We start from the raw sequence: 9,849 nt of genomic DNA on the forward strand, positions 1-9,849 counted from the left end.
ATGGGCTTGGCGATTTTTGAGAAATCCGGGATAAAGCGATGATAATAGCCAACCAAACCTAAGAAACTTTGGACTTTCATGACCGTAGTAGGTGCCTTCCACTCTAGGACTTCTTGCACCTTAGTAGGGTCAACCAAAATTCCATCACCAAATAACACATGACCTAGAAAAGTTATCTTGTTTAACCAGAATCCGCACTTGCTGAACTTAGCATAAAGCTGGTTGTCACATAACCGAGTTAAAACAATTCTCAGATGTTCAGTATGCTCTTCTTCATTCTAAGAATATACAAGGATATCATCAATAGACACGACGACAAACTTGTCCAATTCTGGTATGAATACAGAATTCATCAGGTACAAAAGTGTGCCAGAGCATTTGTCAACCCAATGGACATGACGAGGTATTCGAACAAGCCATAATGAGTAGAGAAAGTTGTCTTAGGTATATCTTCAGGATGAATTTTGATCTGATGGTAGCCAGACCTCAAATCGATCTTGGATAATACCTTAGCTTTGGAGACCTGATCAAACAGAATATCGATGCGAGGAAGAGGGTATTTGTTCTTGATAGTAACAGCATTAAGGGGGTGATAATCCATGCACATGCGCAATGATTTGTCCTTCTTCTTCACAAAGATGGCCGGACAACCCCAAGGAGAATAACTAGGCCAAATCAAACCTTTCTTCAATAGCTCATTCAGCTGACTCTTCAACTCAGCCAACTCATTGGGCGGCATTCTATAGGGCCTTCGAGAAATAGGAGCCATACCTGGAATGAGTTCTATCTTGAATTCTACATCACGGTCTGGAGGTAATCCAGGCAAGTCATTAGGGAAGACATCTGGAAACTCACAGACAACCGGTAGATCCTCAATGGCTTTGGCTAGGGTAGCATTGGCTGTATTGTGGATAGAGATATCACGAGGTAACTGCACTAGAAAACCCTTATCCATAGGATCCCTCAACATTACCACACAAGTTGATGTATCGATCAACACTCCATTCCCGCTCATCCACTTCATTCCTAGGATTACATCGATTCCTACCCCTGGTAGAACTACAAGATCCGTAAGGAACTCTCGATCCCCAATCTCAATCTTTACATCTTTAACTACTTGGTTAGTCAAGATAGTATTTCTAGCAGCACTAATACAATAACCACCCTTAACAATTGTAATCACATTCATCTTATGCATAGATGCAAAAGTAGAACTCACAAAGGAATGCGAAGCACCCGAATCAAAGAGCACAACTGCAGGGTGATCATTAACAAGGAACTTACCTGTGGTGACCACTTCACTAGTAGGAATTTCCTCCACAGTCATGTAGTGAACACACCCCTGATGGACATTTCCTTGAGCATTCTTGGGAGGATAGGGACACTTATTTGCCCAATGACCCGGCTAGTTATAGTTCTAGCACGGCCTGTTTGCTGGTGGGGCATTGGAGATGCCCTGCCTAGAGGTATTCTTTGGCAAGGAAATTATGTACCCCTTACGGAAACCTGTTTTAGCTTGATTCTTTTCTGAGGTGGGCGGTACTGGACATTAGCATTGGGTGGACGATACGGGCTCTTGGATACCATTAGAGCCTTAGACTGAGAAGCACCAGCCTCAAAGTTTCTTTTACAGGTCTTGGAAGCAGCATATATCTTATCATTATTCTCCTGAGTCAGGGTGTCACTGATAAACTCATTGAAGGTGACACACTTGCAGTTGCCCATAGACTTCATCAGTTTAGGGGAAAGTCCCCTCTTGAAGCTAGCTATTCTCTTGGCATCAGTATCGATGAACTCAGGAGCATACCTTGCTAGGTTGTTGAATGCCTGGAGGTATTCATTAAGACTCTTGTTGCCTTGGGTTAGCTTCATAAACTCAGTATGCTTAATGGCCATGAGACCAGGGGGGATAAAGTGTCCCCTGAAAGCTACTTGGAACTAGTCCCAAACGATCTCAACATTAGCAGGGAAGGTGGTCCTGTGATGGGTCCACCAGATGCCTACAGGGCCTTGGAGCTAGTGTCCTGCATACGAAGCCTTCATTCCTTCAGTCAAACGGAGCAATCCAAACCTTTGCTCTATCATGCTCAACCATTCATCAGCTTGTAATGGCTCTTCTGCCTCACGAAAGATAGGAGGCTTTGTGTCCATGAAGTCCTTAAAGCTACTGTACTAGTTCGGCTCGGGTCCCTGGCAGACATGCCGATCCTCACGGTTAGCCATCTGGTGCATAGCCTCAGCTAGCATGCGCTAACTTTCCATGACTGTCTGCATTAGCTCAGCTGGTGTGGGTAGTGGAGGAGGTGGTTGTTCCTCATCTCCCATGCTACGACCGCGACGAAGGTTATAAGCCATCTGCAAAATGTATAGCCAATGAGCACTGATGATGTGGAAACTTTTGTAGATGAATTGTATAATTATACCAAACTGAGTCCATTGGAGAGAATACATTTATATAATCAACAGAGGCACAATCATTCATCATAATCACACAACTCATCAAGTGCGTCAACTAACACATAAATGCGATGAATTTAACCAACAATCGAGATCCATAGACCGCAAAGACGAAATTCATCAAAAGCTCACATACGTGGAGCATAACACGTTCAATAGGTTACATCGAAGCCATAGAAGTTCCAAACTTACATCAAGGGTAACATAGGGTTCGATATTACATCCCAATGATTAACTTGATACAAAGCTACTCGTTCATGCATGAGGATCAACAAAAGACTAGCTCTAGCGCATTAGCTAAGTAGTAAGCTAAACTACGCATCGTCCTCGGAGTCAGTGTCGAAGATCTCTCCTCCATCTTCATCACTAGCAGGCTCTAACTCCTCATCTTCCTCCTCATCAGGTGGAATGTCCTCAGGTCCATTGACCTCAATGCCATCATCACCTTCAGCCATGATGACACCAGAGCCCATCTCATCCTCATCATCAGGTGGTAGGAGAGGGTGAAGTTGATTGTGTAACAGGTGAACCTCCTCATGGAGATGGTCATTGTACTCTTCGACAACTGCCACTTGCTACTCTAGCTCCACCTATCATGCTCTCAACATATTCTCTTCGTGCCAGGCTTCATTCCATTGGTTCATCACGTGAATCAACATACGTTCACAGTTGCGGTGAGCAACTGTCAACCTCTAAACCTCAAGGGTCTCTTGGTCCCATTCCTGTGTTACTTGCTCCAAATGGTGCTGAGCTGGATTCCTCTCAGCAGTCACCCGGGCTAGCTCTGTCCTCAGCCTTTCTGCCTCAGTAGGCTCAAGACGGGGCTCACGAGGAGCTAACTGGTGATGAGGCGCCCTACCTCCAGTAGACTTGCGAGCAGTGAGTTTCGTGCGCACCATCTGTAGCAAAAAGTTGCAACGTAAGGGGAGAATCATTTAAGGGATACGAAATTTAATTAGTCAGGACAATCATATTTTAAGGGAGGGAGTAATGCAAGAAATGCCATGTATGCTTGAACATGATGCATGCACAATCTATACGTCCTCACAAACCTAGAAAAATTTAAAGGCTAGCGAAATATATGGTGGCATACATACGTTCTCTTGTATACGGTAGCTAGTCTATCTACAACAATACGTTGTTAGTGTACCTGCAGAAAATTTCATTTCAGCCCAGTAATTTTCCAAAATGCATAAAAAGCAAGCAATAAACTAAATACTTTCCTACATGCATCCCCTGATGCATATACTCTAGTATCACAGCTACCCGTTAGAGATACCCACATTTAAGTACTCTCATAGATACATGATTGAACATGTAAGTATGCGAGCAACCACAACTACTCTCCCCTAGACCGACGGTTGGACGGTCATGCTCTCAGAACTCCCACTTACCAGAGCGTAGAGGTATTTTGATCCATACATTACCACCCAAGCGGATGGCATCCATACAATAGCATGCCATATGGACGACAAAACAGAAACAAGTAGGAACCCCCAAGTTAGTACTTTAATAAGCCACCTAAGAGTCCTTATTTGGGCATAAGGGATATGACCACTGGCAATACTTAGTATTTAATTTAGGGTTTTCACAAATACTTTTGTTTTAAATACACAAATGACATGTTTAGTGTCGAATCTTGCTCTGATGCCAGCTATAATAGAACCGACCAAATCATAAGAATGTAAGTACAAAAACAATCACCGAAGCGATCAAATTCCTGTACTTAAGCTCCCATAATCCCGGTAGTCCAGAAATCACGAAGGATTTCAACCAACTCTCGACATACAAACCAAGATCGTAGTGATTCAACACAACACATCATCCATTACAACATTTCATAATAAGCATTCGGATTACATCCATCAGAGTTTAAATAGAATATTACAAACCAAGTTTGAGTGTGCGGAAGCATCATAGTTTAGTACAAATCATCATAGTTTTCAAATACATTGCCAAGTCTGAGTCATGTCCCACAAAAGCATTATCAGGTATGAGAACTAGTAGAGACCATGCCCAACGGTCTAGTCTTCGTCCCCAGCTAGGAGAAGGTAGTACTTGCAGCAACCAAAGTAGAACTGGTCATCTGCAATAGGTGGGAGATAAACCCTGAGTATGAGAAGGTACTCAGCTAGACTTACCCGTCAAAACCAGAAATAAAAGACACCAAGGATCATGCAAGGCTTTTTAGGTGGGCTAGCTTGACACAGTTGCATAAAAGAGCTTATGATTATAGTAACCAATTTAGACTTAGCATCAAGCTTATCATCTTTTACCTGTCCACTAGATTAGCACCTATACTAGAGCACTCACTTATTAGGAGCAAACAATATTAACCATAGCAGGTATAATAAGGCTGTCATCATCATATCATCATTTCTGAACCATTATGTTATTTAGTGTATCTACATTGGAGATAAGCCCATCATGTTCTCACTAACCGGGACAGACGACGACTCGAATCGAATTACAACTCAGCTGAGGGGGTATTCCTAACTCTCACCCTGGCATACTTAGCAAGGGTAGCCGTGGGTTACCTTTGGTACAACTCAGGAACCAAATTCATGGGTTCGATCAGCACCAGCGCTCTCAGGGATTACCCTTCTGCCCAGATGATTAGGACTTTTAAATCACCTACCCTTGGACTCACGCCTACGGCTCCCTTCCGAGGTATACTTTATACTTATCGACTCCCAACCTGAGTTGAGCTACCCGGCTTCGCAGTCGATCTCCAGACCCGGCCAACTAAGAGAGAGGCATGCGTTCAACATGAACAGGAAAGGCTCCAAGATTCAGTCCTTAATCGACACAGATGGAGTCACTACAAACCGGCAAGCCTCCGTCCGGTCTTCATTTAAATTAAGACTGGTTCTTTTCCATGATAGCAAATATAGCCAACCATGCCACATGTATCTTCCTATATCTCGCAGGTGACAGGAAATCACCTGACTTCTACCGTGTTTAAGCAGGGCTAAGCACTACATGAGCCTAAGCTACATAGGATTCAGGGTAATAATATCTGGACAAGGATTGGGTAACCAATGCAGCAAGTGTTTGCATCCAACACCTAAACTTAATGCAACAATATATGTAATAATAATATTGTAACTGTATTTTAGAAATTAGGAGGCTTAATATGCTCCGGGGCTTGCCTTTCACAAAGTTGCAAGGATAGTGATCCGGGCACTCAACGGCGACCTCGTCTGGCACTTCTCCTGAAGGCTGCACCTCCTGAACCTCCGGTGTTGGCTGCTGCTGCTCGCTCGGTTCCTCGAATTCCAGCAGGGTCACTCCTTCTAGTACACCTATTGCATGCCGATGCACAAGATAAATATCATGGATGCATAAGGAATGACATGATGCTCATGATGAATGAAGCACAGTAAGTGTTTAACGAACACATCACTGGACACTCGTTTACCGATTAAGAATAGCTCTATTCAAATCACTTTAAAACGTGTATCTAACTTAACTTGAAGAACGAGATCAACTTACCTAACTTGCATAACCTAAGATAAAGATGCTCATCTTTAGTTAAAGGCCTAACACCTAGGAACATTACCATAAACTTAGAAATAGTAAAGGTATACATAATTTAACATTTAAAGTTAAATATGCATACAAGTAGTCCCTTAATTCAATCACAACCAGAGTTCTACAATTCCAAATGACTTGTATGAGGACATTCTGGAAAGCTTATGAAATTTTCTACAAATCAATGGTAAACTGCAAAGCAAGATTCTTATGTTAACCAAATCAATTTCCAGTAAACCTAGAATCTGTCCAGAAATGACAGGGTTACTAACTTAATTATTTGATGATGATGCAAAAGCCTAATTTGACCAAACCAAGTTTACCAACTTGTTGCACATACTAGAGGAACACTAGAAAGTATAGTGCTAACTTCTAAATAAATTATTTAATATCCTTTTCTAATTTATTTAGTTAATTAGGTGATTAAAGCAATATATAGTAAAACTATTCATAAAAATCTACAAAAATTACAGTAGCTATCTCATGCTTCACATAGACTACCATAAAACTTTCAAAGCCATTGAGCAAGCAGAACTTGCTGTATCCAAAATAACAAGTGGCATGTCCATTTTTAGCATAATTAGGAAACCCTATTGAAAAGTGTCAAGAAATAGATTTCTTATTTTTCCTAGCATCATTCTAGCATAAGAATAGCACTCACCAAATTTTACCTTTACTAGATCTATAGAAAAATTATGAAAATTCACACAAGATCCATCCATGCAAACAAGATAATTTTCTATCTCCTACAAACAGTGTCCAAAATTTATGAAAATTTAACTACAAGCTATTCATGATATGAGCAGTACACCATAAAAATTTCATGCCATTTGGAGCTACCTAGAAAAAGATATAATTACCCCTATTTCTTGCATGATTAAAAGAGATAAATAGAAACTCCTATTTTCATAACAGAACATGGCCTGGATTGTATTTTTAATAGAAACTAGACCTTATCATGAACTCAACAAAATTAGAACCACATCATTTGGATCTATCAACTAGGAGATACATATTTTTGAATATCTATACAAATCTGTGAAATAAATAAAATAAAACAAAACAAGAAAACAAATCTCAGCCACTGTTGGGCCGCCCTGAAGGAACGGTGGCCCATGACGCGTGCATGAGCGGCCCAGCAATGGCACAGCCTAGCCAGGCTCCCGCCTGAGCCTCAGCGGCTGACATGTGGGACCCACGTGACAGAGAGACAGGCAGGGGAGGAGAACAGGGCGGCGGCAAAGCTCATCGCCGGTGACTCCTTCGGCGAACCCGATGGTGCTACGGTGTTCACTACATCAGTGCGCATCTAGCAGTGTCCTTGATTGATGCTATTAGTGCGGCTACCGGGATTGGCGACGAGCACGGCGGCGCGCGGCCACGGCATGGCCGGGTCCAGCGAGATGACGGCGTCGCAGCCCCTAACGGTGACCCTACGAGCTTCCATAGTGCTCCTAGGACCTAGCACGAGATAGAAGAGGGATGGCAAGGGTGTGAGGACAGCTGGCCACATGGAGCACCATCTCCGGCGTGAACAGCCATGGTGGCGGTGGAAGAAAACGACGCAATCATCCTTACCAAGACTCGATTGGACCGACGGTGAGGTGGAGAAGGTAGAGAAGACCACGGCGAGGCTACTGACGGTCTGGGCAACTCGTTTTCGCGGTGGCAAGCGTGCACGACGATGGCAATGTGCGGTCGGCAATGGCGGAGCTGCTGCGGACACGGCGCTATGCGTGGAGAAGGCGAGAGAGGGAAATGGAGCGGTGAGCGCGTTCGGGCAGGAGCTGGCCCTCTTCTGGAGCACGGACGCACGACGTGGTGACCTCGGCAGCGCATGAACGCCACGCGGCGAGCATCGTCTGAGCCGGTCGGCCATGGCGACACTGACCATTTTCTAAAAAAAAGACGATTCAGTGATCACCGACGATGACTGACAGAGCAGGTTTGACGGTCATTAGCTCCTAATCCGTGATGATCTAGACTATGCCATAGTTAACAAAGTTGATCATCTATATGTGAACTACAACTCTTGTTATTGGAGCTTGAGCTGGTTTGGCTCTGTTAGGGAGATAGAAGGTGAAAAAGTTGAGTACACAAAACTAAATCCAGTTATGACACTTAGAAATTTTTCAAGTGTTGGAATCAGCCTTCAATTTTGACTTGTGGGCGAAATTTTTCAAGTGTTGGAATCAGCCTTCAATTTTGACTTGTGGGCCATGTTTGAGCATGTTCTAACCATTTTCATGAAATGATCATAAAACAACTTTTGTTCCTTAATAAATTAGCTACAACTTTGGTAAAGAGTGCATAGCCATGCAAAGTTTCCAAGTTGGTCTTTTGAATCAGTCAAATAGGGACACTCCAAGGGTCAATTCAAGTCAAACCTCCATTGCAGGGCATTTTGGTCAATTTGATCTACATGAACAATTTCCCAAAAAGTAACCTAAGTGTAGTTAAGGTGTAATAGACCATAATCAACCACTTTACAAAATTGTTATACCAACTTCTAATGATCACATGTGATAAAGCAACTAAAACAAGCAATTCACTCATATGTTGCAATGCAATGTTTCACATGTTGCATGACTTTGTTGTTATTCTATACTTGTCACATTACTACTATGTTGCCATGTTTTAAGGTATGAGAAATTCATGTTGCATTCATATGTTGCACTACCACCATTCATAAGCAATAAAGTACGAAACAAACAGAATATGCGAATGTTGCATATGTATGTTTCAATGATAATGGCATGATGACATAGATGATGCATATGTTTATGAAATGACATGCAATTCAGTGGAAGCCAAACACCTAGGGTGTTACACTCTGTGACCACGGCGATCTTGTAGTATTCAAAGTAATGTCGGAGCTTGCGTGAGGTAATCAAAATTGCATATAACAGCTTTTGCACCTGAGGATAACTGGTTTTGGGCTCATTAAGTACCTCACTGATGAAATAGACCGGACGTTGCACCTTGTAGATGTGTCTGGCTTCCTCACGTTCGATGACAATAGCTTGTACTGACAACACGAGAGGTGGTGGCGATGTAAACCAGTAGAGTTTCATCTGGTCGTGGTGCTGTCATGATTGGAGGTTTTGTTAGAAACAACTTGAGCTGCTCAAAAGCTGTATCTGCCTCCTCTGACCAAGAAAAAAGCTTGGAGGCCTTGAGGAGCTTGAAGAAAGGTAGCCCTTTTTCACCTAGATGCGAGATAAAATGGCTTAGCGCAGCCATGCAACCCGTAAGCTTCTGTATATCTTTGACACACGTTGGCCGTTTCATGTTGGTGATGGCGGAGACCTTGTCAGGGTTTGGTTTGATGCCTCGAGCGCTGATGATGTAGCCGAGCAGAATACCGGATGGAACTCCAAAGATGCACTTTGAAGGGTTCAGCTTCCATCGGTATTTGCTTAGGTTGGAGAAAGTTTCTTCAAGGTCGGTGATAAGATTGTCGGTGGTTCTAGTCTTGATGACCACATCGTCGATGTAGGCTTCAATGTTGCGGCCGATCTATTGGTCAAGGCATGTCTAGATAGCCCTTTGGTAGGTTGCGCTGGCGTTCTTTAGTCCAAAGGACATAGTGGTGTAGCAGTATGCACCGAAAGGCATGATGAACGACATTTTGACCTGGTCTTCCTCCTTGAGGGAGATCTGATGGTAGCCTGAGTAACAGTCAAGAAAGGAGAGCAACTCACAGCTGGCGGTGGAGTCTACAACCTCATCTATCCAAGGCAGGCTGAAGGGGTCTTTAGGGCAGTGTTTGTTAAGATCAGTATAATCAACACACATTCTCCATTCTTTATTCTTTTTCTTAACAAGAACAGGATTAGCTAACCAATCTAGATGATA

The sequence above is a fragment of the Miscanthus floridulus genome, chromosome 6 (genome assembly GCF_019320115.1).
Source record: "Miscanthus floridulus cultivar M001 chromosome 6, ASM1932011v1, whole genome shotgun sequence".
NCBI classification, from domain to species: domain Eukaryota; kingdom Viridiplantae; phylum Streptophyta; class Magnoliopsida; order Poales; family Poaceae; genus Miscanthus; species Miscanthus floridulus.